This window comes from Sturnira hondurensis, unplaced genomic scaffold (genome assembly GCF_014824575.4).
Source record: "Sturnira hondurensis isolate 20B ecotype Veracruz unplaced genomic scaffold, ASM1482457v3 Scaffold0023092, whole genome shotgun sequence".
Lineage (NCBI taxonomy): Eukaryota > Metazoa > Chordata > Mammalia > Chiroptera > Phyllostomidae > Sturnira > Sturnira hondurensis.
This window is the reverse complement of record NW_028095723.1, coordinates 536,526-542,525: the sequence shown is the minus strand read 5'-3', so window position 1 is coordinate 542,525 and position 6,000 is coordinate 536,526. Positions and strand designations below refer to the sequence as shown.

The 6,000-nt window shown below is 36.0% G+C and overlaps 1 pseudogene; it reads left to right on the top strand.

Moving 5' to 3' along the window:
* The first annotated feature begins 4,804 nt into the window (after window positions 1–4,804).
* Window positions 4,805–4,945, top strand: LOC118980721 (uncharacterized; annotated as a pseudogene).
* Window positions 4,946–6,000: the final 1,055 nt, after the last annotated feature.

The window sequence follows — 6,000 nt, the reverse complement described above, 5'->3', positions numbered from 1 at the left end:
GACAGGCTTTTACTGGGTTCAGTCTGCACAGGAATAAAGTTCATCAACCACTGTCAGGTAGAAATTATTAAACAATTGATAACACTCAAAGAACTCTGAGACCTTATTCTGAGTCAGGGTCAGATAGTTAAAGGGCCATAAAACTTTGGGGAACAAATTCACTTCCTGCTTGGACCCTTGTTATTTATTATTTACTCTTTTTTAAAAAATTAATTATTGTTCAAGTACTGTTTTCTGTTTTTTATTCCCATCCCAGCCCAACCCCCCCAGTGCTCCCCACTTACCTCCCATTTCCACCCCCTGCCTTAGATTTTGTCCATGTGTCCTTTATACTTGTTCCTGTGACTCCTTTCCCTTCTCCCCTGAAATTCTCTCCTTTCTCCCCTCTGGTCCCTGTCAGCCTGTACTGTATTTCAGTGTCTTTCGTTACACTTTGCTTGCTTGTTTGTTTTGTTGTTTAGCTTCCTGTTAAAAGTGAGATCATATGATATTTGTCTATCACCACCTGGCTTATTTCACTCAGCATAATGCTTTCCAGTTCCATCCATGCTGTTGCAAAGAGTAGGAGTTCCTTCTTCCTTTCTGCAGCATAGAATTCCATTGTGTAAATATACCATAGCATTTGGATTTATTCATTTATGGATGGGCACCTATGTTGCTTTCAACTCTTGGCTATTGTAAATAGTGCTGCTATGAACATTGGAGTGCATAGGTTCTTTTGGATAGGTGCTTCAGGGTTCTTAGGATACATTCCTAACAGTGGAATTGCTTGGTCAAAAGACATGTTCATTTTTAGTTTTCTTAGAAAATTCCATACTGTTTTCCATAATGGTTGTACCAGTCTGCAATCCCACTAACAGTGAACTAGGGTCCGCTTTTCCCCACAACATCTTCAACATTTGTTGTTTGTTGCTCTGTTTACGATGGCCATTCTGACCAGTGTAAAGTGGTATCTCATTGTGGTTTTAATTTGCATTTCTCTGATAGCTAGCGATATTGAGCATCTTTTCATGTGTCTCTGGATCCTCTGTATGTTCTCCCTGGAGAATTGTCTGTTCAAGTCCTTTCCCCATTTTTTAATTGGGTTGCCTGTCTTCTTAGAGTGGAATCATGTAAGTTCTTTGTATATTTTGAAGATTAAAACCTTGTCTGATGTACTATTGGCAAATATGTTTTCCCATATAGTTGGTTCTCTTTTGATCTTAATACAGTTTTCTTTAGCCATGCAGAAGCTTTTTATTTTCATGAGATCCCATGTGTTTATTCTTTTCTTTGTGTCCTTTTCTCTAGGGGACATATCAGTAAAAATGTTGCTATATGAAATATTTGAGATTTTCCTGCTGATGTTCTCCTCTAGCATTTTAATGGTGTCATGGCTATGTTTAAGCCTTTTATAAATCTTGATTTTACATTTTGTGTATGGTGTAAGTTGGTGATCAAGTTTCTTTCTCTTTCTTTCTTTCTTTCTTTCTTTCTTTCTTTCTTTCTTTCTTTCTTTCTTTCTTTCTTCTTTCTTTCTTTCTTTTTTGCACATAGCTGTGCAGTTCTCCCAACACCATTTGTTGAAGAGGAAATTTTTACTCCATTTTATGTTACTGCCCCCTTTGTCAACTATTAATTTATTGTAGAGAGTTGGGTTTATTTCTGGGCTCTCTGTTCTGTTCCATTGATCTATGTGCCTGTTTTTATGCCAGTGCCAGGCTGTTTTGATTACAGTGGCCTTGTAATACAGTTTGGCATCAAGTATTGTGATCTCTCCTACTTTGTTCTTCTTTCTCAAAATTGCAGTTGTTATTTTGGGTCATTTATATTTCCATATGAATTTTTGAAGTGTTTGTTCTATGTCTGTGAAATATGCCATTCGTACTTTAATAGGTATAGCATTGAATTTGTAAGTTGCTTTGGGTAGTATGGACATTTTGATGGTGGGACATAGACAAGGCAGTCCTGAGAGAAAATTTCATAGCAATACAGGTGTACCCCAAAAACAGAAACATTTCAAACAAACAGCCTAACCTGATGCCTGCAAGAACTCGAAGAACAACAACAAAGACAGCCCAGAGCAAGTAGAAGGAAGGAAATTACCAAGATCAGAGCAGAATTAAATGACATAGAAACTAAAAGCACAATTATTAGGATCAATGAATCCAGGAGTTGGTTTTTGAAAAGATAAACAAAATGGACAAGGCTTTAAGCAGGCTCATGAAGAAAATAAGGGAGAGAACACTGGAGAACACTGGAGAATTAAGTTTGAAAAATATTATTGTACATTATTATATATAACTGTACATTGTTATAATAATATTATGCACAATAATATTGTATATAATTTATGTATGATATATTCAATATACCACTGCCTATAATATATACTGGGTTGGCCAAAAAATCTGTTTAGTTCTGTTCCATAAAATAAAAGGTATTTTAACTTTCACCAATAACTTTATTGATTTTGATATTTTAAGTATGTTGGCTATTTTCTGCATGGTATAATGTTGATTGTTTTCAACTAATTTTTCAAGTTTATCATTGTCAACCTCAACAACTCTACCTGGTCGTGAAGCTACCTGACCCAAACAAACACAATTATAAATGAAAGAGGAGAGATTAAAACTTGATGGCACAGAAATTGGAGGGATTGTAAGAAATTACTATGAAGAACTGTATGCCAAGAAATTTGAAAACCTAGGTGAAATGGACCAATTTCTATAAAAATTTCATCTTCTAAAACTCAATGAAGAAGAAGCAGACAGTTGGAACAGACCAATAACAGAAAATTAATTTGAAGCAGTAATCAAAAAACTCCCATCACACAAAAGCCCTGGACCAGATGGTTTCACAGGAGAATTCTACAAAGCATTTAAGGAAGGGTTAACCCCTATTCTTCAGAGACTATTCCAAAAAATCCAAAATGATGGAAGACTCCCAAACTCTTTTGATGAAGCCAGCATCATCCTAAATCCAAAACCAGACAGAAAGCATTTAAGGAAGAGCTAACCCCTATTCTTCACAGACTATTTCAAAAAATCCAAAATGAGGGAAAACTCCCCAACTCTTTTTATGAAGCCAGCATCATCCTAATTCCAAAGCAAGACAGAGACACAACAAAGAAAGAAAACTTCAGGCCAATATTACTGATGAACATAGACACTAAAATCCTCAAGAAAATATTGGCTAATTGCATCCAACAATACATTAAAAAATCATACAGCGTGACCGAGTGGAATTCATCCCAGGGATGCAAGGATGATTCAATATCCCAAATCAGTAAATGTAATACATCACATAAACCAAAGAAGAGACAAAAATCACATGATCATATCAATAGATGCCGAAAAAGCATTTGATAAAATACAACACGCATTTATGATAAAAATACTCAATAAAGTGGGAATAGAGGGAGCATTCTTCAATATAATAAAGACCATATATGAGAGACCTATAGCCAACATCATACTCAATGGGCAAAAACTAAAAGCTTTTCCACTGAGATCAGGAACAAGACAAGGTTGTCCACTTTCACCACTTCTATTCAATATAGTATTGGAAGTTTTAGCCACAGTGATCAGACAAGAAAAGCAAATAAAAGGTCCCTTATTATTTAAATTGAAGGTATTAGCAAAGCAGGTTTCATAAGATCTTATGCACTTTTTCTTAGGCCTGATCACCCTAGGGACCCCGATCTTTTCAGCAAGGCAGTACCCACCTCCAGCATTGTTTCAGGCTTAAGTCATTGTTTCAGACTTAAGACGTTGTGTCAGACTTAACTCATTGTTTCAGGCTTAAGTCAGGAAGGTGTAGTAAGGCATCCTAGAGACTAGGAGACTTTTTGTAGACAGAATGAGGACCCAGGCTATATCAAAGCCAAGGAGTGAGGGTCCATCACCCTCTTTTTCTAGAACCCCCCAAATCTCTTTCTGGGGTTCCCTTGTCATCATGCTTGTCTTATATCACCCCTCCCTTGAGGAATCTTACCCATCATTGGCTAACCTGTCATACACTGTGGGCCAGACAGGTGAAGTAATGTGAATAGCGGCAGTGCTCCTGCCAGGGAAATAAGCTTTGTCTTTTTAGTGGCTTAGGGTCCCAAGGTTGCTCACTCAGCCTTTTTCATGGCAGACAGTTACAGTTCCTGAAACCTGGCAGGACAGTTCCTAACAAAAAAAGTACATTGGTCTGTCCAAGAAAATTACAGAAGACTTTTCTAGGGTGATAAAACTGAGTTGATCTTACTTAAGCAAATAAAAATAATTTATTGAAATATTCCAAAATGTGTCTCAAGGATTCACTCCTGTAATTGGAATACTAGAAGGATTTCTGTTTTATAATTTTTATCTCTAATATTTTTGAAGAGTTGATTTTAGTTTCTGTCTTCATCACTACTTCCCTACTTCCCTCCTTCCCTCTGACTCTGAACCAGTTATGAATAATTCAGCATATTCATAGTAAAAGAAATGGATATTTGAATTTATAGCCTCATTTAGGAGTGTCTCCAGAGGAAAATGTGATTGGTCCTATTGAGGTCAATGTGTACCCCTAATCTACTATGCCCTAACTAGGTGTCTGGTTCTTGAACAGAAACATAATTTCTCAGTTACAAAATCACGAAAAGTGAGAAGAGTTCCCAATAAACCATATCTGGGCTGGCACCAGTAGGTGTTCATTACACATACCATATGCAAAGTATTTCTATTGTTTCTATATGACTGAAACATAAGTATGAGGTGGGAGAAGGGCAGGAGAAGAGATATAATGCTAAAGAGGTGAAAAATTTTAAGGACTTTAAGTTTAGACTTTGTCTTCTAAGACTATACTTTCAGGGATCATTTCTATAGTTCATTACTAGACTTTGTCTTCTAAAGTGATATGCTAAGTTTTGCATGAGAACAATAATATGACATTACTAACTGAAATGGAGAACACTGGCGAATTAAGTTTGAAAAATATTATTGTACATTATTATATATAACTGTACATTGTTATAATAATATTATGTACAATAATATTGTATATATTTTATGTATGATATATTCAATATAATACTGCCTATAACATATACTGGATTGGCCAAAAAAGTCTGTTTAGTTCTGTTCCATAAAATAAAAGGTATTTTAACTTTCACCAATAACTTTATTGATTTTGATATTTTAAGTACGTTGGCTATTTTCTGCATGGTATAATGTTGATTGTTTTCAACTAATTTTTCAAGTTTATCATTGTCAACCTCAACAAGTCTACCTGATCGTGAAGCATCATCCAGTGAGAAATCCCCAGCATCAAATTTGCAAACCACTTTTGACATGTTCAATCACTCACAGTACCTTCTTCATACATGACACAATTTTTTTTTCATTTGCGTTATTAAATTTATTTTTTTAAATATTTTATTTATTTATTTTTAGACAGAGGGGAAGGAAGGGAGAAAAGGAGGGAGTGAAACATCAATGAGTAGTTGCCTCTTGTATGTTCCCCACCATGGACCCAACTTGCAACCCAGGCATGTGCCCCAACTGGGAACCGAACTGGTGACTCTTTTGTTTGCAGGCCAGTGCTGAATACACTAAGCCACAGCAGCCATGGCCATTTTTACTTTCCTTGAAATGATAAAGCATAATATGATGAAAATGTTGCATATTTTCTTCTATCCTCAATATTAAAATGGCTACACAAAAATTTACCAGTTTTGATAAGGCTTTTTTTTTAATGCGTACCAATATGACAGGTGTCACAATAAAATCAAACACATTTTTTGAATAAAAAAGACACTGTGTTTCCTCACACAATGAAAAGAAGGACAACAAAAAAATTAAAAAAAACAGAATCGACAGAAAATTGAATTGTATGGAAGTCCGACAACTGAGGAATTAAAGAAGAAACATTCATCCAAACCGGTAGGAGGGATGAGAGGACTCCTGGCAAGGCAACAGCTGGAGGACTGTGGTGAGGTGGCAGCTGGCAGAGCAGGTGGTCCCATATTTGCATGCGAATAAACTGGGAAGC